Raw genomic sequence first — 26,558 nt, 5'->3', positions numbered from 1 at the left:
TTATTTGTTATTACTCTTATTTATTGTTTGTGCCTTTTTGTTTATGATGTTTTTTACTTTTGCGCTATGCTTGCTGGCTCCGTTATTTATTGTGTTATCTGTTTATTTATTATTTATTCATCACTCTTACTATTGATTGGTAGAATTTTTGCCTTCTTGTTTTTATATTGTGTCGCGTACATGTATGTCTATCGTGTTATGTGTCTCGTCACCGTGGGATAGAGAAAAACGTAATTTCGGTCTCTTTGTGTGTTGTGACATGTGGAGAGATTGACAATAAAGCTGACTTTGACTTTGACTTTGACTTATGCCTGATGAGCCAAAACATCAGATCTCGCTCTTGTTTCCTACCGTTTTACCCTATTTGTCCTATCCAAATCTGTTCAGTCTCCGATTATGATGAGTTTCTCTGTAGCTCTACGCATTATTCAATTTTTTATCAAATCTCCTCAGTTCTGTCAAACCCAGTGCACAATGAAGCTCCTTTCCACTTTACCCCAAGCCCCACGAAGTTTCAGCACCGCCACAGCACGGAGTGCGATTTGGTCGTTGGACATTTCAAGTCCATATCTTTTGCCGCACCTCACCCTCTCAAGATGGTGTTCTTTTGTTGTTGAGTCAACCCATCCATCACTCTCGAATGAGTCCATTGTTCAAATGTCCATTTTTTCTTCAACATTGTGAGTTCCTCCACTTCTCACTGTCTTTTCTCGTCCCCGAGGATGTCGTCTTTTCTTCCCGAGTGTACTTGTCCCCCTACAAGTACAACAATAGTCTTTCTTTGTCCTTGCCAAAGGTCAAAGGTGCCTCAAAGCCAGGCACCGTTTTGTAGACGTCCATGGCTGCAGGCAGAGTCTCGGGATTGAATTTTCAGGGATCCTGGCACTGAGAGTGACAGACTGGGACATCAAACTTGTAACCAAATGTAGCTGCTGCCATCAATTCGCTAGTAACGTTTGTTTACCAAACTTCAAATTCTCCTAGTAACAGCGATCTCGTCTTTATATTGTAAGTCCTGCAACTCATCCTATTTTCGAGCTACGTTCTGTCTATAGTTCCTATTTAATGAGACAGTACATTGTCTTCAGTATCATTATTTAAAATTAACTCAACGAGGTCTGCGTTCCACATCTAGCCCTGATCTATGTCTTGACCTCTCAAACGTTATTACCTGTGTCATGCTTGCTCAAAAATGTGACTTAGAATATGGTGTTGTGAATTTCCAATCTCCCTGATCAAATTGGATCCCGCTTCTTAGCTCTTCTTTCTCATGCTCCTGTTAGCCTGCAACTGTCCAAATTAATAATGTTGTTTTCTTTTAACTGTCTTTCTGTTGAACCTCTAAATCTCTCTTGTTGCTAACCTATCTGCACCAGGAAGGGTCTTAAAGAAAGGACCAACAGATTACTCCCAATATCTCCTCATTATTTATGAGTTAGCCTCCCTTTCCTCACTCGGGTGCATATCTTGTCAGTTGTTAATGGAAACCAGATGTCTCGTGCCAATGAGATCATGGACCAAGGCCCAAACAATCCCGCACGAACCTGACCCGAAACATGATCCGGTCACACTTAGGCTTACTAGTGAGATATACATTGCATGATACCAGAATAGAATTTTACCACAGTATGACACTAAATGTATTAGAAAATCCATATGTCGTAAAGGTTTGTATTATTACTATCTTCCACTATCTGTCCTATTCACTCCCTCCTTCTGAGGCTTGGCAACGCCCATGCCTCACACCTTGACAAACTTTTTGGGAGGATGTGTTCTTTACTACATATGATTCCATCATTTAATTTGACTTTCTTTCCAAAACGCTTCTCAATTTCCCAGTTCACACATCTTCTGCATGTGTTACTGGTTCTCCAGTTTTTCTCCAGTCAATCATCAATCCAAAAGCTATGTTTTTCATTCCAGCATTCAACTTACTCAAAACCACTCTTTCAGCAAAGTCACTCTACCAATTCTCCATAGCAGTCGCCAACAGCTCCAACCATTCAACCTGTATTTTCCCATCATTCAAGGCAATCATTCATCAATGCTCATTTGCATCTCACACACAGTCTCCAAAAAGGAGTCTCTCCATCACATTGGTCTCAACTCATCCAAGCTCACCACACAACACTCATATACCACCCCCAACTCAAGGTTCCCGATAGAACAATCCACCAAAAAAAACTCAACTCATAAAAACCACTGGCAAATCAATCCGAAATTTTCTTTGCTTTTAGATTTAACAAACTCAATTTCTCAGATTTAGCTCGCATATAATTTTATAACACCATCAATCAATTATTCCCATTAAACGTAGCATTGCAATGTCTCAAATCCACAATTTTGCCTCTTCCAATTCCTGAAAGCATGCTCTGTCGCTTCTCCTTCAAATTTCTCATGAGGGCTCAACACTCAACATGCACCAGTGTGGATCAACTCCTGCTCGCAAACACATTTTTCTCTCCTTCTCTCATTTTTATCTTTCCAAATCGTTTCTGTTCTGCGGTGCAAATTGGATAGACCACAGTCTAACAAATTTCTTCACACTGAAAGTTTAGCCAATTTTCATCATTTTAACACACATGCACAGCTCTCGCGCGCGTAGGGCAGGTCCCAGCACCAATGATTCGCCACAGGCTGGCCATTTCCCGTGGTCGACCATGAGCCAGTCCCTCCCACGCACACAAGGACAGTACACTCCAATTTTTTTTATTTATCTTCAAGTTGCATTCATTTACCACTTGATTTGCAAATTCTAACTTCCGTGCACACACACAATTTGATCCCTGGTAATTTGTCGTTGGGCATACAAACAGCATTGTCATACTTCTTGCATGGACAGGAGCTCTAATAATCCAAAAAATGTTCCAATAATCAGACAATGACATGTTTTGCTGTCATATGGGCATCTATTCCTTCTTTCTCTGTATTAGCATGAGGGGTCAAAGGAGAGGAAGCTTGTCATGCTGTAAATGTGATTTTTCCTCTGCCTCTTCCTCTGCCCCTTGACTGGCACCGTTTTTTTTCTTCTAAAACACTCTATTGACCAGTGTCCACGTTTCCCACAGTTCCAACAGTTGTCAGAATCTGATAGGAGTTTTGAATTATATGGTGACCTTCGGCCTTGTTGGTCTCTCTCTCTTTCTCTCCCCTTTGGGAACTTTGGAAGAAGATCGTTGTATCTTCATTTAGATCATTATCATCATCTAGATGAAATACATCAGAACATTTGCCTTTTTGGATAACTTTTTCAGCATGCCTGTCCCACTGCATAGTTGTTGTATACAAGTTTTGCACACGAGCGGAATGGCTTTCTTGCTCTTCTGCTTGAGCTGCGGCTGGAGCCGTGGCCGGGACAGTGCGCCTGCGCACTGTGGCCTCATTGTCTTCCGGCCTGACAAACATAGTCGCAGCACTTTTCAACTTTCTGTCTTTTGGATTTATTCTCTTCTCTCTTGTGAAGCATTCAACCATATTTTAGCACAAATCAATTCTTTCTCTTTTCTTTTCTTTTTCAGTCCCTCTGACTTCCTATTCACACTCTCTTCCAAGACATCAACCACTATCTTCCACACTTCAACTTTCAACTTCCCTTCTACTCCATACTTTTTCTTCCACTTCGGCATGTATTGCATACAGTTAACAAATTTACTCGCCATGTACTTCTCATCTCCATCAAGAGCTAGGGATCTACTGTTTTTATTTGCCATCTTAATTTGGTATTTTAGGTTTATACAATTATTATTATTATTATTATCCATCCATCCATTTTCTGTACCGCTTAGTCCCCACTGGGGTCGCGGGCGTGCTGGAGCCTATCCCAGCCGTCATCGGGCAGTAGGCGGGGGACACCCTGAACCAGTTGCCAGCCAATCGCAGGGCACACAGAGACAAACAACCATTTGCACTCGCACTCACACCTAGGGACAATTTGGAGTGTTCAATCGGCCTACCAAGCATGTTTTTGGGATGTGGGAGGAAACCGGAGTGCCCGGAGAAAACCCACGCGGGCCCGGGGAGAACATGCAAACTCCACACAGTTATTATTATTTTTATTATTTTTCTTTGAGGATCCTCAATGCAAGTTTAAATTGACCTTTGAACAATTACTAGCCTGTATTATTTTCGTGGATCAATGCTAGAACTGCTATTTAGTCAATTTATCCTACCAATCACACTTTCTCAACCACACAAATTTCTTATCCCTGCCAACGCGAAGTCCTCTTTTAAAAATAAAAGAGCTGCTTCATCCGGATAGGGGACTCTACAACACCCCTTCCTTCCCTGGGAACTAAAGACAACCGTCCAGTTACCCAGCCCTGCCAACGCGAAGTCCTCTTTTTAAAAAATAAAAAGAGCTGCTTCATCCGGAGAGGGGACTCTACAACACCCCTTCCTTCCCTGGGAACTAAAGACAACCGTCCAGTTACCCAGCCCTGCCAACGCGAAGTTGTCCCCTTAGAACAGTGGTTGTCAAATCAGGGTACACGGAGGTACGTGAGATTTGACAAAAATATTTTGAAAACCACTGCTCCAGAAGAGCCACTTCATCCGGAGGGGGACTCTACAACACCCCCTCCTTCCTCAAGACTTCTTATCCTCTGTCTTGCCTATTTTTATTCCTGTGCACTTTTACGCGTTTCACAACAACACAATCACACAACTTTAGGGTTTTAACTTACTTGTCTCCTTGGTTCGCTGTTCAGCCGGGTCCCGCCAATCCACATCTGTCAGACGAAGGCAGACCTAAGATGCTGGCCCAGCGAAGAAGTTCTCTTCCCAGGACTTTCTTTTCCAGGTCCTCCTAATGGACGCTGGCTTGTCGACAATGAAGCACGTCTTCCTCCGTCAGTCAGATGGTGGGTATGAGGGTCCCGGGTTTCGGCACCAAAATGTTAGAGTGGTGCTCACTCTAACTTATTTTGCAAGAACCACTCGGAGACAAGTTAGTCGTTTTGGGCACCTGCAGGCGGAGAGTCCATTCGTCACTGTGCGTACAGCAATGATCGAATGACGTCTGACTCTCGCTTCCCACAAGACCATCTTTATTAAGAGAAAAAGGGTGGGGGTGACCATAGACTGAATAGACAAGTAAAAAAGGCCCTTGACCTCTAGATTAGCAGGGCAGGGGATGTTTTACGACATTGTGTAGGATGGAACAAGCTAGGTTATTTATTACTGGTTACACACCAACATAAGCATAAAACTAATCTACCAAGGTTATTCATTACTGGTTACATACATTCCAACATAATCATATGATCAAGATAGTTTTGGAAAACCCTGACACTCACCTTATATCTTTATTAGGTAATGCACTCTGAATTTAATCAGGACCCGAACCGATGTCTTTAATCACTTTTATTCATGAAACAGAGGGCCATCAACTTGCCGCTCTGTCTGCATATTCATTTCCCTGAACGTCACTCCTTCACTACGTCATCACGTAGGCCCACAGTACAATATCAGTACATGACATCCCCCCTTTCCTTAGAAATAAACTGTACCATCACATACTAATATTGACCATGTAATTTACATCATCATCTTTTGCTAACCGAACATTGTATTGTCTAACTTTTCTGATGTAACCCATAAACATTTTTTTCTCTTAAACAGTGAACAATATATTCAGACACAACCCTTTACTTTTACTTTGTCACAAAGTCTTTGAACTTTGCTGGTATCTTTTTGACTCTCTGGGGCCTCATTTCAGGTTCCTGAGCTTCCTCTTGTGGTGTCTGGTTGCAACTGTCCACATTTCTGCTCAGTACATTTTCCTCCCCTTCAGTAAAAGTCTTCGGTGTGTCATGTCCTTCAGTATTCTCATATGATTGGTATTTCTTCACGTGAGTGGTATTCCGGTGGTAGCGAGCTCCAGTTGGGGATTCAATTACCACTTGACTTCCAGTTTTACTCACGACTCTATGTGGGGTTGGATTGAATGGTGTTGTGAATTTGTCCTGTTTGTCCTGTTGTACCAGTACTGTGTCTCCAATGTCCACATTTGAGTACTGGGCTCCTCGTCGTTCATCAGGATAAAGCTTTGCTTTCCCTTTTTGTTCAGCATCCCTGTCACGAACATCTAGAGCCGTTGTTTTGGACTCAGAGAGGTCAGGCAACTTTCCTCTCATTTTCCTGTTGAAAAGAAGTTCAGCTGGACTTTTCCCTGTCGTGGGGTGTTCAATGCTCCTGTAAATAGTTACATATTTCCTCAGTTCACGTTTCCAGTCCAGCCCTTCTGCCTGTGCAATCCTGATTCTCTTCATCAGTGATGCATTTTGACGTTCCACTTCTCCATTGGCTTGTGCCCATTTTGGTGGTGTTCTCACATGTTTGATTCCATTTGTTTCACAGTATTCCCTGAAGAAGTCAGATTTGAACTGTGGTCCATTGTCCGATTTGATCGTCACTGGTAGTCCATGCCTACTGAAAATGTCCTCAATTCAGTCAATAACTCTGTCCGTGGTTGTAGACGTCATTATTTCATACTCATAGTAGCGACTGTAATAATCTACTAAAACAAATATAGACTGATTGTTTGGTAGTGGTCCTAACAGATCTACAGCCACGTCTTGCCATGGTCGATCTGGTAAGATTGTGTTCCTCAAAGGCTCAGGTGGATCTGGTCTGGCCACTATTTGACATCCATGACAAGCTTTACAGTATTTTTCCGCTGCCTTATCCATGCCAGGCCACCACACTTTTGTTCTGAGATGTTGTTTTGTCCCTACAATTCCTAAGTGTCCTTCATGAGCTAATGCAAGTGCTTTTGCTCTGAGTTTTTCTGGTAAAACTATGCGGCTTCCACGTAACACAATGTATCCAATCACACAGAGTTCATTTACAATGGGTGCATATTGTTTACATTTTTCGAAGTGTCCAATTTCAATTGCATTTCGCACCTCCGTCAGCTCTGGATCTACAGCAGAGGCTTCTTCTACCTCTCGTGTGGTAAGCGCCTTTGGTGTTGCATTAACTGCAATGAATCTCACATACTCTTCAGATTCATGTTCATGTATTCCTTTTGTCCCTGTGTCTGACAACAACCTAGATAAAGAATCAGCAATATTTTGTTTTCCTGCAATGTGCACCACCCGAAAGTCATAAGGTTGAAGTCTGAGGACCCATCGCTCTATACGAGCACATGGTTTGGATCTTTTACTGTATACGACTTCTAATGGCTTGTGGTCTGTGATTAAGTCAAACCTACGTCCGTACACATATGGATGTAGCCTTTCGCATGCCCAAACTAATGCTAGGGCCTCCCTTTCTGTTTGTGAGTATCTGCGTTCACAATCTGTCAGACTACGACTAACGTAGCACAGTGGTACCTCCTCAGAATCTTGTTTTTGTACAAGCACTGCGCCTAACCCTACAGGACTTGCATCTGCGATTATTCTGGTAGGAGCCTCTTTGTCAAAATAAGCTAAAGTACCCGCCCCGGCTAGTTCAGTCTTTAAAGTCTGAAATGCTCGTTTTTGTTCTGGTCCAAACACAAATGTAGTCTCTTTCCTGGTCAATCTCCTCAGTGGTTCAGAGAGCGTTGCAAACTGGGGTATAAATCTACTGCTGAATCCTACCAGTCCTAGGAAACTTCTCACTTCAGCTGCCGTTTTTGGTTCTCTGGCATCCTTAACAGCTCTCACTCTCTCCTCAGTTGGTCCAATGCCTTTCTGGGTCAACAATATGCCCATGAAAACAAGTCTGTCCATGTTAAATTGGCATTTTTCCACATTCAGTGTTAATCCGCATTCTGAAAGTCTTTTCATGACTGCGTGCAGGCGCTTGTCATGTGTCACCTGGTCTGGAGCGTGGATGATCACGTCATCTGAGATGTTCTCCACACCCTCGATGCCTGCTAGTGCATTGGCTATCTCGTGCTGGTATTGCTCACTAGCGGACGAGACTCCAAATATCAGTCTTTTGTACCTGTAAACACCATTATGCACAGCAAACGTTGTTATTTCTCTGGACTCTGGGGTTAGCTCTAACTGATGGTAGCCCCATTTGAGATCAAGCTTACTGAATATTGCAGAACCATTCAGACCTTGCAGTATTTCATCCACTGTAGGGATGGGGGTATCTCTCCCTCACAATAGCCTCATTAGCTTTTCTCATGTCTAAACACATCCTAAGGTCTTTGTCATGTTTCTTTGGGAGAATCACTACCGGATTTACCCAGGGAGTAGGACCTTCAACCTTCTCCACAATGTCCATGTCCATCAGTTCCTTGATTTTCTTCTCGACTGCATCCCTCAAATGATAGGGTATCCGTCTCAGTGGTTGAGCGACTGGTTTCACATTTGGGTCTATGTACAGTGAGATTTGTTTGGTGTTTAATTTACCTACTCCTTTGAACACATTTGAATACTGTTGTTGCAGAATACTTTTAACATCTGTGATTGCTGCAACGTTTTCCCCTATTTTTAGTACTCCAAGCTTAATAGCTGTCATTTTACCAAGGAGTGGTTCACCATTACCTCTAATCACAATGAATTCAGCTTCTTCAGTCCTGTCACCTATCTCGATTACACATTTGAAAGCACCTTTGACAGATAGTGTCTGGGTTGAGGAATATGCATACATATTTCTCTGCTCTTTGGGCACATATGATTCACATTTTATGTTTTCAGCTTTTAGCTTCTCCCAAACATTTTCTCCCATGACATTACTCGTTGCCCCAGAATCTACTAACATTTTTAACTCAACTCCCCCTACACAAAATATTAGTCTTTCAGGCATTTCACAGTCTTTCACCATAAATGCATAGTCATTGTGCACAGTCTCTACAGCATTAACGCTTTGCTTCTTTTGTCCTTTGGTACGACACATTTTTGAGAAATGGTCCTTACCGTTGCATTTATGACATGTTTGTCCACGTGCTGGGCATTTGGGATCCTTACCCATGTGGTCAGTGTAGCCACACCTGTAGCACTGCTTCTCTGCTTTATTGTCATCACAATTCTTCAATTTACCTTTTGGCCTTGTGAACTTTCCTTTTTTCGTTGTGATACGACTGATCGTTTCCCCCTCTTTCTTTATACTGCTCCCATTCATTGCTGCTAGTTGCTCTTCCACTCGCTCACATTGCGATGCCAACTCCAACGTGCGAGCCAAAGTCAAACCAGGTCCATCCTCGAGAAGCTTTCTCTTCACGTATCCAGAACAGCATCTGCTCAGGATAGCGTCTCTAATTTGATTGTCCTTGTCTCCTTGAAAGTCACAGTCCTTCGCAGCCTGACGTAAACGTGTACCAAACTGTTGCACCGTTTCTCCCTGATTTTGGAACAACTTGTGGAAGGATTGGCGCGCGTACGCTGCATTCACTTGGGGAACAAAGTAGGAGTCAAGTGTCCTTACTGCTGCCGCGCAGTCGGTCACCTCACCCGTGTTTGGTAAAGTGAAGAAAACATCCTGCACGTCCTGTCCCGCCAAATGCAAAAGTAGAGCGCGTCTTCTTTGTTTAGTAGCATTGGTCGTATCCTCGTTCATTATCAGTCCTTTACCGTCAGCATACAACTCGAAAGATGTTAGCCATCGTGTCCATCTTGGCCCGAGAGTAGCTGGATCAGTGCAGCAAGCAAACGGTTGTAGCTCCGACTTAGCCATGTTAGCTCAAACTTAAACTTGCTCACGAAAATCGTCGTCATTATCTCCTCTTCCTTAGAAGGTGGACGTCATCCTCGTCGCCATTGTTGTGTGCTCACCTTATATCTTTATTAGGTAATGCACTCTGAATTTAATCAGGACCCGAACCGATGTCTTTAATCACTTTTATTCATGAAACAGAGGGCCATCAACTTGCCGCTCTGTCTGCATATTCATTTCCCTGAACGTCACTCCTTCACTACGTCATCACGTAGGCCCACAGTACAATATCAGTATATGACAGTTCATGACGGTTCATCTTAGGCGGCAGCAAGAATTTACGTAACTGTTCTAAAATATGGTCAAAATGTCTTTTTTTGCTTGAGATTTTCCTATCATTGTTCCAGGATCTTTTAGTACAATTCTTGTTCTCCAAATGTTAAGAAAATGTCATTTTCAAAACTCGTTCAGAAAAAGAAGTATATATATTTTTCTGCGGTAATGTTGGAGATTTTCAATAAATACAAATTCATACCGTTTTAGGGTTCTCAGGAGAAAAGAGGCACTGCATGATGGGCATGTTTTGACTTCATTTATCGGTTTATTATAGTTGCTGGCATCACCACTAGACGGCGACTCTAGGAAAAAGGAGGTGAACAAAGACGTGGAGGCAGTAGAAAAAGAAGCAAGGCATGATGGTCATGTTTCTGAATCTATTTTTTACTTAATTTAAAATGTTTTGGTTTTGAATGACTAAAGGTGTACTATGTTAACAGTTCTACGAATGCTGTCTCATCCACTGAATACGTGTGCTCACACTTTTGTACCAAATTAGCCTCTGACTGTAGATGGTGTGCGCGGTGAAAACGTCGGCCCCGGCGACGTATACAACTCATACTTACCTGGCAGGGGAGATACCATGATCAAGAAGGTGGTTCACCCAGGGTGAGGCTCAGCCATTGCACTCCGGTTGTGCTGACCCCTGCGAATTCCCCAAATGTGGGAATCTCGACTGCACAATTTCTGGTAGTGGGGGACTGCGTTCGCGCTCTCCCCCGATTCTCCTGTACAATACAAAATCCCTCACACGAAGTCAAATTTCATGGTCGCCACATACTGAGCGATGGTGCATCAAGCTGTGCTCTGCAACTGTGCACCTACTTGCCGAACTTCATTCAACAAATTAGTAATTGCAAAATAAAACGTAATTACTACGTTCCCGACCCGTTATTGATACGAACGTATATGATATAACTTTCATATAACCTGCTTTCTGGAATAGCCCCACGGATCATTTCCTGTTCTCCATTTACCTACACTATAAAGAAAAACTAATGGCCAAAAGGTACGTGGACCCAGACATACAACTGATTTTTGCACCCCCTACTCTACTGGTCAAATCAAGAGTAGTTTACATCACAGTCCGTTAGCTTCATTCTCACAGGATAAAGCAGAGGGTCAATGACGTCATTGATTCAAGTTCATGGCGGCTGGCAGCAAGGATATACGAAAAAATATGATCAAAATGTCTTTCTTTAAATCAGAAATTGTGCCAGAAATTTTTAGTACAATCCTTGTTCTCAAATTTTTAAGAGAATGTCATTTTCTAAACTTGCTCAGAAAAAGAAATATATATCTTTCTGCGGTACTGTTGGAGATTTTCTATAAATACAAATTCATATGGTTCTCAGGTGAAAAGAGGCAATGCATGATGGGTATGTTTTTACTTCATTTCTTATGCTGCCACCACCACTAGATGGCAACTCTAAGAAAAAGGAGGTGAACAAAGGCGTGGAGGCAGTAGAAAGAGAAGCAAAGCATCAGTTTATGGGTATTTACGAGGGTATTTTTATATTAATACTTTAATAGCTAAATGGCTCCTATTATTGTTCCTTACATATAGTATAATTTGTGGAAAATATATTAATTTATTGCTCAATGCATAATCAATAGTTTTATATTTGAATGGGTGGATGTCACCAAAAGCTGTCCCTAAAGCTTAACCAATTTGGTCTGTAAACTTTAGCAGAATTAATAACTACAAGGCAGGACTATTAACTATTTCCCATTGACAAGTATAGGTGGCTCCGCTTTCGCAGAGCATCAAAAAATTGAGATGAACTCTCATTGTTCCTCCCCACGGAAATCTTTAGTAAAAGGCGATCGGTGAAATTGCAGCAACCATTCCTTCTAATACAAACAATAGACGTTCATAGATTTACTACATTTAGAAGGACTCAACCTAAATAGACAGTTTAAACGAGTATTTTGTGTTCATCAATGTGTTTTTTCCTTGAAACATTGTTGGCGCACAGGATTATGGATACCTGATATTTCAAACAGCGTCACCTATCGATTGGGCAACTATTTTGAGTGTGAGTTTTGAACGTATAAACAGTTGTATGTCTTGGTCCGTGTACTTTTGGTATGAGAGAAATGGAAATGATCCGATTTCCGTGTGTTATTTTCAAATGTGTAATTTCAGATTTTTATTCAACACAAATCGGGAAACAAAAGACGATCGTACCGTTTTTTTCCGTGTATAGTGCGCAAAATTTAACTAATTTATTGTCCTAAAATCTGGGGTGCGCATTATACATGGGTACAAAAAAAAAAAAAAAAAAATTAATTTTTTTTTTTAAATTTTTTTTTTTTTTTTTTTTTTTTTTAAGTCTCAATGATCGTCACACACGCAGGGAGGCAATGGGTCCCATTTTTATAGTCTTTGGTATGGTCTTAACTAGGCTGGATGTAATTTTTTTTGTTGGCGATGATTTCTCCGACTGCCCGTAAACGCACCACCGCGCTTCGTGCGCGCACGGGACAGCAAACGAGCAGGTGATCGAGCAAGCGTCTGATACGAGAGCATTGCGGTCGCATGGAGCGTGTTTGAAGTGAACAGCAGAGAAGAAAGGCAAAGTGTTGTGAAATAAAATGCACAGAACGGATGCGCAAGACACGTCAGCTATATAAAGAGCGAGAGTTGTTTTCTTCCTATTAGTTTCAATTCACAGTTTAATTAGCAGTTTCAATCAGCAAATAACAAAATGCGTATTACAGGTAATATTTTATTTCACAACACTTTGCCTTGTTCCTTTGGTCTCTGCTGTTCATCCTAAAACACAAAGGCGCTCTTTAAGCAATGCGACAGTGAGCGCCCGGCGCGCTGCGGTTGCGCGACCGCACCAAATTAAGCTCCCTGCGCAGTGCGCACTGAGGTCCACTTAAATTTTAGAAAGTACATCAGGACTTTAAAAATATCTTCTAAATTTCAGCGACGGCTCTGTCACAATAATCGACCAGCCCGGTGCAGTTGGGCGGTCGGCGGCGCGCTACGGTTGAGCGTTCTCTCGCGCGCTCTCTCTCGCTCTCGCACACACGCAAACCGGATATCATACGGAGGCCGCCATTACAGATGCGCAGAACGGATGAGCAAGACACGTCAGCTATATAAAGAGCGAGAGTTCAGTTCTCTACCTAAATCCGTATTACAGGTAATATTTTATTTCACAACACTTTGCCTTGTTCCTTTCTTCTCTGCTGTTCACTTCAAACACGCTCCATGCGCACGGAGCGCGGTGGTGCGTTTACGGGCAGTCGGAGAAATCAACGCCAACAAAAAAAATTACATCCAGCCTAGTTAAGACCATACCAAAGACTATAAAAATGGGACCCATTGCCTCCCTGCGTGTGTGACGATCATTGGGACTTAAAAAAAAAAAAAAAAAAAAATTTTAAAAAGAATTCATAAAAATTGGGTGCGTATTATACATGGGTACAAGCTTTTTTCCAGCATCAGCATGCCATTCTTAGGGGTGCGTACTATACATGGGGGCGCACTATACACGGAAAAAAACGGTAATTTCCTCAAATGAGTGTTAAGAAATGCTGGCGTGGATTGGAATGCGATTCACCTCCACTGCGATGGTGGCGTTCGAGGGTTAATGTAAATTGCCACAGCAGGAAACAGGAAGTAGTTTGGCGAAGTGGGCCGCGTGTTTTTTTGCTGCGTGTTTTTTTTCCCGTCAAAATGTTCGTCAAACAGCTATCTTGCCTTCGGTCCCGAAATGTATCCAAAGATCCGATTGTTTTTGGCGAATGACCAATTCGTTTTGTTGGTCATTAAAAGCTATTCCCATCAGGAGCTCAGTTCATCGTTATTCTATTGGGTCAACGTGAACCACGTGACACTAAACCTCCACGAACACACAAAAATCTGCAACCGATGCACAGGTTGAAAACAGCCCGGTGATGCATTATCATTCCAAACTCTTAATAGTTGAGGTTTGTTACGGTGGTCGGTACGTGGCATTAGTATGACTCAATATATTTAAACCGTAACTTGAATTGGTAGTCTCTTTATTTAAGTAGTTTTCTCAGACCAACTTTAGGTTATCGCTTCTCGGCCTTTTGGCTAAGATCAAGTGTAGTATCTGTTCTTATCAGTTTAATATCTGATACGTCCCCTATCCGGGGACCATATATTAAATTGATTTTTGGAACTGGGAGATGGAATTAGGGGCTTGCTCCGTCCACTCCACGCATCGACCTGGTATTGCAGTACTTCCAGGAACGGTGCACCCCCCTCTGCTGGTCAAATAAAGGATAGTTAAGTCAGGAAGCCATTAGAATCGGTTCGCTTCATTCTCACAGGATAAAGCAGAAAGTCAATAACGTCTTGAAAGGGTTTGATTCAATCAAGTTCATGACCTTTATCTAAATGTGAATAGCAGAAGAATTCTATCCTTTACAACAAAATAGAAAACATATCGGCCCTACGATTGGCTGGCCACCAGTTTATGATGTCCAGTGGGGATGGGCGATACCAATGATTTTGGAATCGATCCGATACCAAGTATTTCCTACCCAAAATACCAGATATTCGATCCGATATCGATACCGGAAGTGTAATTTCCCGCCCAAAAAACGATTTAAATGCAGTGGCATTCTTGCTCTTGGAGAGTCATCTATTGAATTTTGTAAAAAAAAGTATTACGTCACGTGAATTATTAACCTTTTTAGACATTAGTGCATTAGTGGAATATGCATATTAATAATATAACTTTAATAAAAAGGAGCTATTCTTTACTTTTTTCTCTCTCTCTCTCTCTCTCTCTCTCTCTGTTGTTGGGAAAAAGTTTTGTCTTTTAGTATAATCTAAAAAGAGACATGGTACCAACAGAGATGCAGGGCTTAATCGTCATGAGCAGCAAAACTATCAATTTGTAAAGCCACCGGATACTTACATTTAATATTGTAATACTTTAGTGTTGTTTATAGGAAGTGGAGTTACAAATAAAACGTATGGCGTTCGACCACAAATTGAAAAGGGGAAAACTTTATTTATAAATGACTGACTAAAGCGTAGTAATTATTGCTTCAAATAGCACATCAACCACAAATGCTTACAATTTTTGGTTAGCACCTGATACCTGGATATGTCTTGCCTTTCTGAAACGCTGCTTCTAAGGTACTTTGATACCTTAGCCTCGGTGTGGCTGCAGGGTTTTCCGTCGCTGCCTTAGTGTCTGCGGCACGTTTCAACTGCAGCTCTTCATGAACCGTGGGGTGAATTTTGCTTAAATGTTTTGTCAAGTTTGTGGTGTCGCCACAATATTTAATTGTTTTGTGACATATTTCACATTTTGCCTCGTTGTTATTAAGTAAAATATAATATCCCCAAACCAGACTTCTCTTGCGTTCGGACTGGGCCGCCGCCGTGGCCATGCTTGTTTGTGTTTGTTTGGATTGGAACGGGAGGCGGAGGAGGAGGGCTTGGCTTGTGAGAAAAGGGGGCGGGAGCAAAGCAGAGCAGGACACGCCGGTGCAGCAGGCGGAAGAAAAAGTAGTGCTAGCATGAGTGCAAGTCGTCAAATTGGAGCAGAAAAAAATGAGGAAAAATATAATTAAATAATTGTAAGTATCGATATTTTAGCTAGGGAGATCGATACTCAAAAATGAGCAGCCTGGATCGATATATCGATACTTTTGTATCGATCCGCCCATCCCTATGTGATAGGCTCCAGCACGTCTACTAACCCCGTGGGGAGAATCAGTACAGAAATTGGATGGATGGGCAATATAAAATATTCTCTCTGGTGTCTGCAAGCGTTATCAGTACTCACGGCGGGTGGATTCTGAAACGTGTCTGCAATGTAAAGTTGATTGTTTGGCTACCATAGGCATTTTTAAAAGCCTCTATGTTAATTTTAAAACCTTTACTTTACATGGTCGTTTTTAAATAAAAGCCTTCATGTTTAAAACAAAAGCCTAGTATACACAGTCAGTTTTAAAGCCTTACAATTTAGACAATTTAAACAAGTATACTTGTAACACAACAAGTGTTAAAAAAATTGCTTGTTCTAAACATTGACGCAAAGGATCGTGGGTACGTGATCGAGCGCTCAGCCAATGATGGCTGTGTTGCCAAATACCCTAATGACGTCGGCACTCTTTCTAATACAATCTAATAGGGGTGTAAATCGCGGGTTTTGTCACGATACGATATAATATCGATATAAAGAACTTCGATACGATATTTGCCGATATCTTAAAGCCTGCTGCGATTCAATCACGATATATCGCGATATAGTGCTCTACGATCGATATTTTTTTTTTTAATAAAAAATATAGAACAATATCCTGATTTATAACAATTCATACGCAAAATCCACAAGGTACTGCAAACTCTTTATTTAGGAAATTACAAGAGTATTGTAGTATACAAATTGCTTACTTTAACACTTAGCTTTGATGTCGTGTTTTTTCTTTAAATGTGCGGCGAGATTTGTGCTCCCTGAATATTTGATCACCGTATGGCAGGATTTACAAACTGCACGTGTCTTGTCCGTTGAGCCATCTTTTCTTTGGAATCCAAAGTGCTTCCAAACGAATGACTTGAAGCCTAAAGGGGAGCAAATTTCCTCGTCTTTTTGGACACTAGCCATAGCACCAGCCCAGGAGCCGCGTACTAGTTGTCGACTCCCCTTTCACGTGCCTGCTCTGCTCACAACACAACAACGCCGCGCACTGCTCCCTGCTCCCGGAAGAGGAAGCAAGCAACAATGAACTGGATTTCAAAATAAAGTCGCGTCTAATGTCCGAGGTCAAACACGGCGATATAAATCGATGTTTACCTTTAGCATCGATGCCAATAAATCGTAGAGCATAATATCGATTAATCGATGTGTATCGATGTATCGTTACACCCCTACAATCTAAACATAGTCCTTTACTAGTCGTGGTTGCCCTCTGGGTAAAAATGGTACACTCGCAGATGACTTCCCGCCGCCCCTCGTTGATGAATTAAGACTATATTTTCAGGGATCATTTCTATAGTTATTAACTTGAGATATGTGTTTCTAAAATGAACGGTCTCGCCAACTATGATGATGAGAAATGATGTTCCTTCCTGAGCGTGAAGCTAGCGGAGAATAATGATGTTTATATCATAGATTCTCCACTTTTGATGAGCGTTCTATGCTTCCTAGTGGAGCATTGAGGGGAGGGACATGATCAGAGTAGTTCTTTGAAATTGGTTAAATAAAAATTAAGATAATGTAGTGGCGTACTCCTGATATTCAACTCAGTCGATTAACAGTATCGTCGTATTAGTTCAACTAACAAAAGCCTGTTATGTATTTCTGAAGTACTTTTGTACTGAAGTACTTATGGCTGTATTCATTTACACGGCTTAAATCTTTACAACTTCGACACAAATCTGAATTAACTTTAATAATAAATATTTTAATGGCTAAATTGTTTATTGTCCCTTACATATAGTATAATTAGTAGAAAATATTTTAATTTATTGCTCATATTAGATAGTTTTATATTTGAATGGGTGGATGTTACCTGTAAGCTATGGCAGAATTAATGGCAACAAAGCAGGAATTTTGATTACTTTCCATTGACAAGTACAGGAAGCTCCGCTTTCGCAGAGCATCAAAAAATTGAGATATACTCTTGTTGTTCCTCCCCACGGAAATCTTTAGTAAAAGGCGAAAGATTTATACGATCTGAAGAGAAACAAGAGTGAACTGATTTCGGCTTGTCCAAACGGGCTGGTCTCACCAAAGTAACAGGCGGTGTCACACTAGCAACCATTTCCTTTTAATAAAAATAGATCTTCATATATTTGCCAAATTTAGGAGGCCTTAACACTCAACTAAGATGTATAGTTCGAACAAGTATTTGGTGTTTGGCAATTCTATGGAAACGTTTACACTCTAAACGTGTCGTTGTGAGTCCATGCTTGCTCTGCTGCGTTCGGTTCCAACTCCCTGACCTGTTTGTTTGCATTGTGCACGTTCTCCACTCTGGTTTCCTTCCATTTCCCCCAAACATGCATGATAGGCCCATTGAGCGCTCCAAATTGCCCGTAGGTGCGAGTGCGGACGGTTTTTCGTCTCTGTGTGCCCTGCGAGTGATTATTATTTGTTAAAGCGTATATGCCGTTACACCGCTAGATGGCAGCAGCGTTGACTTCCGCACCTGACCACAAAAAGAAACGGGAATCACGTGATGCGCAGGAAAAGAAGCATTAGTATGAGTCGATATATTTAAACCGTAACTTGAATTGGTAGTCTTGTAGTGGGTTGACATAATTTACCCGGAACCTAAGTTCACGTTGCCGAGTTCCGGTGGGATGTTTTACACGTGTGGGAGTTTCCTGTTTGAGGAGTGTGTGTTAGGATCTCGAAGGGAAAAGAGTCGGCCCGTGGTTGAGAGAAGCTAATTATAAATGTCATTAAAACAACTGCCGTTGGCACCGTCATTTATCACTCCGCCTCCGACTCCAGTCCTTGCACACCACACTGGTGACCCTGACATCAGTCCCGCTGAGGATTCCGGGACTGAACAGAATACCGAGCGAGACGGCATGGCGCATTCCGCCGTCCTTAGGCTCCCTGAGTTTTGGGAGACTTCTGCAGCAACGTGCATGGTTCGCACAGGCGGAGGCTCAGTTCGCCCTCCGGGGAATTACGGATGACGCCACATGCTACTACCACGTTGTCTCGGCACTCGGAAGCTCCACCGCAGCCAGAGCCGTAAGTTTCATCACTTCCCCTCCGGCCCAGGATAAATATGCAGGGCTCAAGGCTTATCTCCTCAGGATTTTTGAACTGTCGCGATCCGAACGAGCCCGGCGCCTGCTTGCTATTCAAGGCATGGGGGACAGCAAACCCTCTGAACACATGGAGATGATGTTAAACCTGCTGGGTGGGGAAGAGCCGAATTTTCTTTTCATTGAACTGTTTCTGCGACATATGCCGCCGCACGTCCAAACGGCCCTCGCAAATACGACCATTACGGAGCCGCGTGCTCTTTCGGAGGAAGCGGACCGTTTCTACTTGGCCACCCAGCGTTTCGCCCCTGGTGTGCTGGCCCCAACACGCAGCTACACGTCCCCGAGCGCTGGCGTTTCCCCTGGCAGAGGACGCGCTGCAACTGACAGCCGCACCAGCACAGGTTTGTGCTACTTCCATGCACGTTTTGGCGCCAAGGCTAAAAGGTGCCGCTCCCCTTGCAACTTCGACACGACGGGAAACGCCAAAGCCTGCGCTCAGTAGTGGCCGTGACCGCAGGCAAAAAGAACCGGCTGCTGTTCGTTGAGGACTCCCTCTCTGGTCGCAGATTCCTCTGTGACACCGGCGCCCAGAGAAGCGTCCTGACGGCTACAGTGGACGACGCTGCTGGAGGGTTGCACGGCCCGCCCTTAACATCCGCCAACGACACTCCCATCAGGACGTATGGCACAAGGACTGTGGACATATGTTTCGGGGGTCAGCGTTTCACATGGGACTTTGTCACTGCCGACATCTCCTTCCCCCTGCTTGGCGCAGATTTTTTGTGCGCCCACGGACTGCTCGTGGATGTTAAGAACGGCCGCCTGGTGGACGCGTTAACCTTCTCCTCCTTCGCATGTGTCCGCGATGAGGGGAATTATGTGGGTCTCTCCAGTTCGCTCTCCGAGGGCGACATGTACCAGAAACTCCTCGGAGAGTTCCCCAGCCTTACACGGCCCACTTTTGCCGCCACCACAGCTAAACATGGGGTCGAGCACCACATCGAGACCAAAGGCCCCCCCATCTACGCTAGGGCCCGACGGCTCAACCCGGAGAGACTGACAATTGCTCGGGCCGAGTTCGCCAGCATGGAACGCCTTGGCATTGTTCGCCGCTCTGACAGCCCGTGGGCCTCCCCACTCCACATGGTGCCTAAGCCGGACGGTGGTTGGCGCCCGTGTGGCGACTACCGCCGCCTCAATGATGCCACCACGCCCGACCGCTACCCGGTCCCCCATGTTCAGGACTTTTCGATACATCTAGCAGGGAAGCACCTGTTCTCCAAAGTGGACCTGGTGCGGGGTTATCACCAAGTCCCGGTGCACCTTGCTGACATCCCTAAAACGGCGGTGGTGACTCCTTTCGGGCTTTTCGAGTTTCTTAGGATGCCCTTCGGCCTGAAAAACGCGGCCCAGTCCTTCCAGCGGTTGATGGACTCTGCGCTTAGGGACATGCCTTTCATCTTCGTCTACTTGGACGATGTCCTCGTCGCCAGCTCCTCGGAGGAGGAGCATGCGGCACACCTGCGGGCCCTTTTCACAAGGCTCGACCAGCATGGCCTGATCATTAACCCGGCGAAGTGCGTCTTCGGGGTGCCGTCGATCCAGTTTCTTGGGCATCTCATCGGCAGTAATGGGGCCACCCCCTTGCCGACAAAGGTGGAAGCAGTCTCCGCTTTTCCCCGCCCACGTTCGGCCCGGGGGCTACGGGAGTTCCTTGGGATGGTTACGTTCTACCACCGATTCATACGCCGGGCGGCCCACATCATGCACCCACTGTATGGGGCCCTTAAGGGTAAGACCCCCAACCAGGACATCGACTGGACCCCCGAGAAAATCAAAGCTTTCGAGGATACTAAGGCTGCGCTGTGCCAGGCCACCTTGTTGGTCCACCCGTCGCCTGGAGCCCCGGTCGCCCTCACAACCGACGCATCTGACTACGCAGTTGGTGCTGTATTTGAGCAGTGGGTTGGTGGCGCCTGGCAACCGCTCGCCTTTTTCAGCCGCCAGCTGGTCCCTAGGGAGCGCAAATACAGCACATTCGACAGGGAGCTACTCGGCGTCTGGTTGGCGATCCGCCATTTCCGCTCCATCCTGGAAGGCCGTGAGTTTACGGTTTTCGTCGACCACAAGCCCCTCACGTTCTCTATGTCCAAGGTGGCTGAGCCGTGGTCCGCCCGCCAGCAGCGTCAGCTGTCATTTATCTCTGAGTACACCACAGATATCCGACACATCGCCGGCAAGTCCAACGTGGTCGCCGATTGCCTCTCTAGAGCGGTCGTCCACACGGTTCAGCTGGGGCTCGACTACTCAAGTATGAGTGCTGACCAAGCCTCAGATCCTGGGATCCAGTCGCTCAAAGACTCTGACACTGGGCTGCGTCTGGAGGTGGTCGCGGTTGGCGACTCAGGAGTCAGGCTGTGGTGCGACCTCTCCACCGGCCAGCCTAGACCACTTGTCCCTGCCGGCTGGCAGCGGGCTGTCTTTGAGGCGATACACGGCCTGTCCCATCCTGGCAGAAAAGCGTCCGTGAGGCTGGTGGCTCAGAAGTTCGTCTGGAAAGGGCTGAAGAGGGACGTGCGGGCCTGGGTCGACTCGTGTGTGGCTTGTCAGCGTGCGAAGGTGCACCGCCATACCAAGGCCCCGTTGGAGCCGTTCACTGTCCCCGAGAGGAGGTTCGACCACGTCAACATCGACCTTGTGGGCCCGCTCCCCCCTTCCCATGGTTTCACCTACCTCCTCACCATGGTGGACAGGACGACCCGTTGGCCTGAGGCCGTCCCCCTCTCCTCAACCTCGGCTGCTGACGTGGCCCGGGCGTTTATTGGCACATGGGTCGCGCGCTTTGGAACACCTTCAGACCTCTCCTCGGACCGGGGTGCACAGTTTACTTCCGAGATCTGGAATGTGGTTGCTGGAGGCCTGGGCGTCAAGCTGCACCGCACCACCGCTTATCACCCCCAGGCTAACGGGCTGTGCGAGCGGTTCCACCGCTCCATGAAGGCTGCTCTACGCGCCAGTCTGGTGGATGGCAACTGGGTGGACAGACTTCCCTGGGTCATGCTGGGCCTCAGGACGGCCCCTAAGGAGGACTTGCAGTCCTCGTCCGCTGAGCTCGTCTACGGCCAGGTACTACGAGTTCCAGGGGACTTCATTCCAGACGCCACAACGCCTTGGTCGGCGGCAGGGCAGCGGTCCTCCCTGCTGGAAGTTGCCGGGACGTTCGCACCTGTCCCCACGTCACGGCACTGCACCCCTGTTTCCCGGGTGCCCACCAACCTACGCTCGGCGGATTTTGTGTTCATCCGCCACGACGCCCACCGCGGGCCGTTGCGTCCGCCTTACGACGGGCCTTTTAAGGTCTTGCAGCACGGGAGTAAGAGCATGGTCGTGGACATCGGCGGTAGGCCTGAGACTATCTCGGTTGATAGGATTAAGCCTGCCCACGTGGATGTTTCCCGGACGTTGGAATTGGCGCAGGCCCCACGCCGCGGACGCCCCCCAGCGCCTCGCCCCTCCGACCTGACCGAGCTCCCGCCTGCCCGACCGACAACGCGACCGTCCAGCCCAGCGGTCTTTCCGGCGGCGCCCCCTACCCTTGACCCCCTGCCAGCCCCTGCCACCTACACCCGCTGTGGTCGGGCTGTCGTTCCTTTCCGGCGCGGGGATTTTGACTATGGGTGAATTCTGGGGGGGCTTGTGTAGTGGGTTGACATAATTCACCCGGAACCTAAGTTCACGTTGCCGAGTTCCGGTGGGATGTTTTACACGTGTGGGAGTTTCCTGTTTGAGGAGTGTGTGTTAGGATCTCGAAGGGAAAAGAGTCGGCCCGTGGTTGAGAGAAGCTAATTATAAATGTCATTAAAACAACTGCCGTTGGCACCGTCATTTATCACTCCGCCTCCGACTCCAGTCCTTGCACACCACAGTCTCTTTATTTAAGTGGTTTCCTCAGACCAGTTTCAGTACATCGCTTCTCGGCCTTTTGGCTAAGACCAGGTGTAGTATCTGTTCTTATCAGATTAATATCTGATACGTTCCCTATCCGGGGACCATGTATATATTGGATTTTCGCAACAGGGAGATGGTATAGGGGCTTGCTCCGTCCACTCTATGCATCAACCTGGTATTGCAGTACCTCCAGGAGCGGTGCGCCCCCCTCTACTGGGCAAATAAAAAGTAGTTTACATCACAATCCGTTAGCTTCATTCTCACAGGATGAAGCAGAAAGTCAACGACGTCTTGATCGGATTTGATTCAAGTTCATGTTGTGTGCTCACTGTTAGAGTGGTGCTCACTCTAACTTATTTTGCAAGAACCACTCGGAGACAAGTTAGTCGTTTTGGGCACCTGCAGGCGGAGAGTCCATTCGTCACTGTGCGTACAGCAATGATCGAATGACGTCTGACTCTCGCTTCCCACAAGACCATCTTTATTAAGAGAAAAAGGGTGGGGGTGACCATAGACTGAATAGACAAGTAAAAAAGGCCCTTGACCTCTAGATTAGCAGGGCAGGGGATGTTTTACGACATTGTGTAGGATGGAACAAGCTAGGTTATTTATTACTGGTTACACACCAACATAAGCATAAAACTAATCTACCAAGGTTATTCATTACTGGTTACATACATTCCAACATAATCATATGATCAAGATAGTTTTGGAAAACCCTGACACTCACCTTATATCTTTATTAGGTAATGCACTCTGAATTTAATCAGGACCCGAACCGATGTCTTTAATCACTTTTATTCATGAAACAGAGGGCCATCAACTTGCCGCTCTGTCTGCACATTCATTTCCCTGAACGTCACTCCTTCACTACGTCATCACGTAGGCCCACAGTACAATATCAGTACATGACATCCCCCCTTTCCTTAGAAATAAACTGTACCATCACATACTAATATTGACCATGTAATTTACATCATCATCTTTTGCTAACCGAACATTGTATTGTCTAACTTTTCTTATGTAACCCATAAACATTTTTTTCTCTTAAACAGTGAACAATATATTCAGACACAACCCTTTACTTTTACTTTGTCACAAAGTCTTTGAACTTTGCTGGTATCTTTTTGACTCTCTGGGGCCTCATTTCAGGTTCCTGAGCTTCCTCTTGTGGTGTCTGGTTGCAACTGTCCACATTTCTGCTCAGTACATTTTCCTCCCCTTCAGTAAAAGTCTTCGGTGTGTCATGTCCTTCAGTATTCTCATATGATTGGTATTTCTTCACGTGAGTGGTATTCCGGTGGTAGCGAGCTCCAGTTGGGGATTCAATTACCACTTGACTTCCAGTTTTACTCACGACTCTATGTGGGGTTGGATTGAATGGTGTTGTGAATTTGTCCTGTTTGTCCTGTTGTACCAGTACTGTGTCTCCAATGTCCACATTTGAGTACTGGGCTCCTCGTCGTTCATCAGGATAAAGCTTTGCTTTCCCTTTTTGTTCAGCATCCCTGTCACGAACATCTAGAGCCGTTGTTTTGGACTCAGAGAGGTCAGGCAACTTTCCTCTCATTTTCCTGTTGAAAAGAAGTTCAGCTGGACTTTTCCCTGTCGTGGGGTGTTCAATGCTCCTGTAAATAGTTACATATTTCCTCAGTTCACGTTTCTAGTCCAGCCCTTCTGCCTGTGCAATCCTGATTCTCTTCATCAGTGATGCATTTTGACGTTCCACTTCTCCATTGGCTTGTGCCCATTTTGGTGGTGTTCTCACATGTTTGATTCCATTTGTTTCACAGTATTCCCTGAAGAAGTCAGATTTGAACTGTGGTCCATTGTCCGATTTGATCGTCACTGGTAGTCCATGCCTACTGAAAATGTCCTCAATTCAGTCAATAACTCTGTCCGTGGTTGTAGACGTCATTATTTCATACTCATAGTAGCGACTGTAATAATCTACTAAAACAAATATAGACTGATTGTTTGGTAGTGGTCCTAACAGATCTACAGCCACGTCTTGCCATGGTCGATCTGGTAAGATTGTGTTCCTCAAAGGCTCAGGTGGATCTGGTCTGGCCACTATTTGACATCCATGACAAGCTTTACAGTATTTTTCCGCTGCCTTATCCATGCCAGGCCACCACACTTTTGTTCTGAGATGTTGTTTTGTCCCTACAATTCCTAAGTGTCCTTCATGAGCTAATGCAAGTGCTTTTGCTCTGAGTTTTTCTGGTAAAACTATGCGGCTTCCACGTAACACAATGTATCCAATCACACAGAGTTCATTTACAATGGGTGCATATTGTTTACATTTTTCGAAGTGTCCAATTTCAATTGCATTTCGCACCTCCGTCAGCTCTGGATCTACAGCAGAGGCTTCTTCTACCTCTCGTGTGGTAAGCGCCTTTGGTGTTGCATTAACTGCAATGAATCTCACATACTCTTCAGATTCATGTTCATGTATTCCTTTTGTCCCTGTGTCTGACAACAACCTAGATAAAGAATCAGCAATATTTTGTTTTCCTGCAATGTGCACCACCCGAAAGTCATAAGGTTGAAGTCTGAGGACCCATCGCTCTATACGAGCACATGGTTTGGATCTTTTACTGTATACGACTTCTAATGGCTTGTGCTCTGTGATTAAGTCAAACCTATGTCCGTACACATATGGATGTAGCCTTTCGCATGCCCAAACTAATGCTAGGGCCTCCCTTTCTGTTTGTGAGTATCTGCTTTTACAATCTGTCAGACTACGACTAACGTAGCACACTGGTACCTCCTCAGAATCTTGTTTTTGTACAAGCACTGCGCCTAACCCTACAGGACTTGCATCTGCGATTATTCTGGTAGGAGCCTCTTTGTCAAAATAAGCTAAAGTACCTGCCCCGGCTAGTTCAGTCTTTAAAGTCTGAAATGCTCGTTTTTGTTCTGGTCCAAACACAAATGTAGTCTCTTTCCTGGTCAATCTCCTCAGTGGTTCAGAGAGCGTTGCAAACTGGGGTATAAATCTACTGCTGAATCCTACCAGTCCTAGGAAACTTCTCACTTCAGCTGCCGTTTTTGGTTCTCTGGCATCCTTAACAGCTCTCACTCTCTCCTCAGTTGGTCCAATGCATTTCTGGGTCAACAATATGCCCATGAAAACAAGTCTGTCCATGTTAAATTGGCATTTTTCCACATTCAGTGTTAATCCGCATTCTGAAAGTCTTTTCATGACTGCGTGCAGGCGCTCGTCATGTGTCACCTGGTCTGGAGCGTGGATGATCACGTCATCTGAGATGTTCTCCACACCCTCGATGCCTGCTAGTGCATTGGCTATCTCGTGCTGGTATTGCTCACTAGCGGACGAGACTCCAAATATCAGTCTTTTGTACCTGTAAACACCATTATGCACAGCAAACGTTGTTATTTCTCTGGACTCTGGGGTTAGCTCTAACTGATGGTAGCCCCATTTGAGATCAAGCTTACTGAATATTGCAGAACCATTCAGACCTTGCAATATTTCATCCACTGTAGGGATGGGGGTATCTCTCCCTCACAATACCCTCATTAGCTTTTCTCATGTCTAAACACATCCTAAGGTCTTTGTCATGTTTCTTTGGGAGAATCACTACCGGATTTACCCAGGGAGTAGGACCTTCAACCTTCTCCACAATGTCCATGTCCATCAGTTCCTTGATTTTCTTCTCGACTGCATCCCTCAAATGATAGGGTATCCGTCTCAGTGGTTGAGCGACTGGTTTCACATTTGGGTCTATGTACAGTGAGATTTGTTTGGTGTTTAATTTACCTACTCCTTTGAACACATTTGAATACTGTTGTTGCAGAATACTTTTAACATCTGTGATTGCTGCAACGTTTTCCCCTATTTTTAGTACTCCAAGCTTAATAGCTGTCATTTTACCAAGGAGTGGTTCACCATTACCTCTAATCACAATGAATTCAGCTTCTTCAG

The 26,558-nt window shown here is 44.8% G+C and overlaps 5 non-coding genes across 5 annotated transcripts; 4 read left to right on the top strand and 1 right to left on the bottom strand.

Annotated features, from left to right (window-relative positions):
• Positions 1–10,485: 10,485 nt before the first annotated feature.
• Positions 10,486–10,649, top strand: LOC133145813 (U1 spliceosomal RNA). Its single transcript, XR_009711064.1, has one exon. It is a non-coding gene; the product is annotated as a U1 spliceosomal RNA (small nuclear RNA).
• Positions 10,650–13,985: 3,336 nt separating this feature from the next.
• On the top strand, positions 13,986–14,177 carry LOC133145751 (U2 spliceosomal RNA). The gene has a single exon (XR_009711001.1). It is a non-coding gene; the product is annotated as a U2 spliceosomal RNA (small nuclear RNA).
• Positions 14,178–16,898: 2,721 nt separating this feature from the next.
• On the top strand, positions 16,899–17,116 carry LOC133145927 (small nucleolar RNA U3). The gene has a single exon (XR_009711172.1). It is a non-coding gene; the product is annotated as a small nucleolar RNA U3 (small nucleolar RNA).
• Positions 17,117–17,515: 399 nt separating this feature from the next.
• LOC133145962 (U5 spliceosomal RNA) lies at positions 17,516–17,629 on the bottom strand. Its single transcript, XR_009711203.1, has one exon. It is a non-coding gene; the product is annotated as a U5 spliceosomal RNA (small nuclear RNA).
• Positions 17,630–22,627: 4,998 nt separating this feature from the next.
• Positions 22,628–22,818, top strand: LOC133145886 (U2 spliceosomal RNA). Its single transcript, XR_009711133.1, has one exon. It is a non-coding gene; the product is annotated as a U2 spliceosomal RNA (small nuclear RNA).
• Positions 22,819–26,558: the final 3,740 nt, after the last annotated feature.

Source organism: Syngnathus typhle, linkage group LG21 (genome assembly GCF_033458585.1).
Source record: "Syngnathus typhle isolate RoL2023-S1 ecotype Sweden linkage group LG21, RoL_Styp_1.0, whole genome shotgun sequence".
Lineage (NCBI taxonomy): Eukaryota > Metazoa > Chordata > Actinopteri > Syngnathiformes > Syngnathidae > Syngnathus > Syngnathus typhle.
This window is presented reverse-complemented; position numbering and strand designations above follow the sequence as displayed.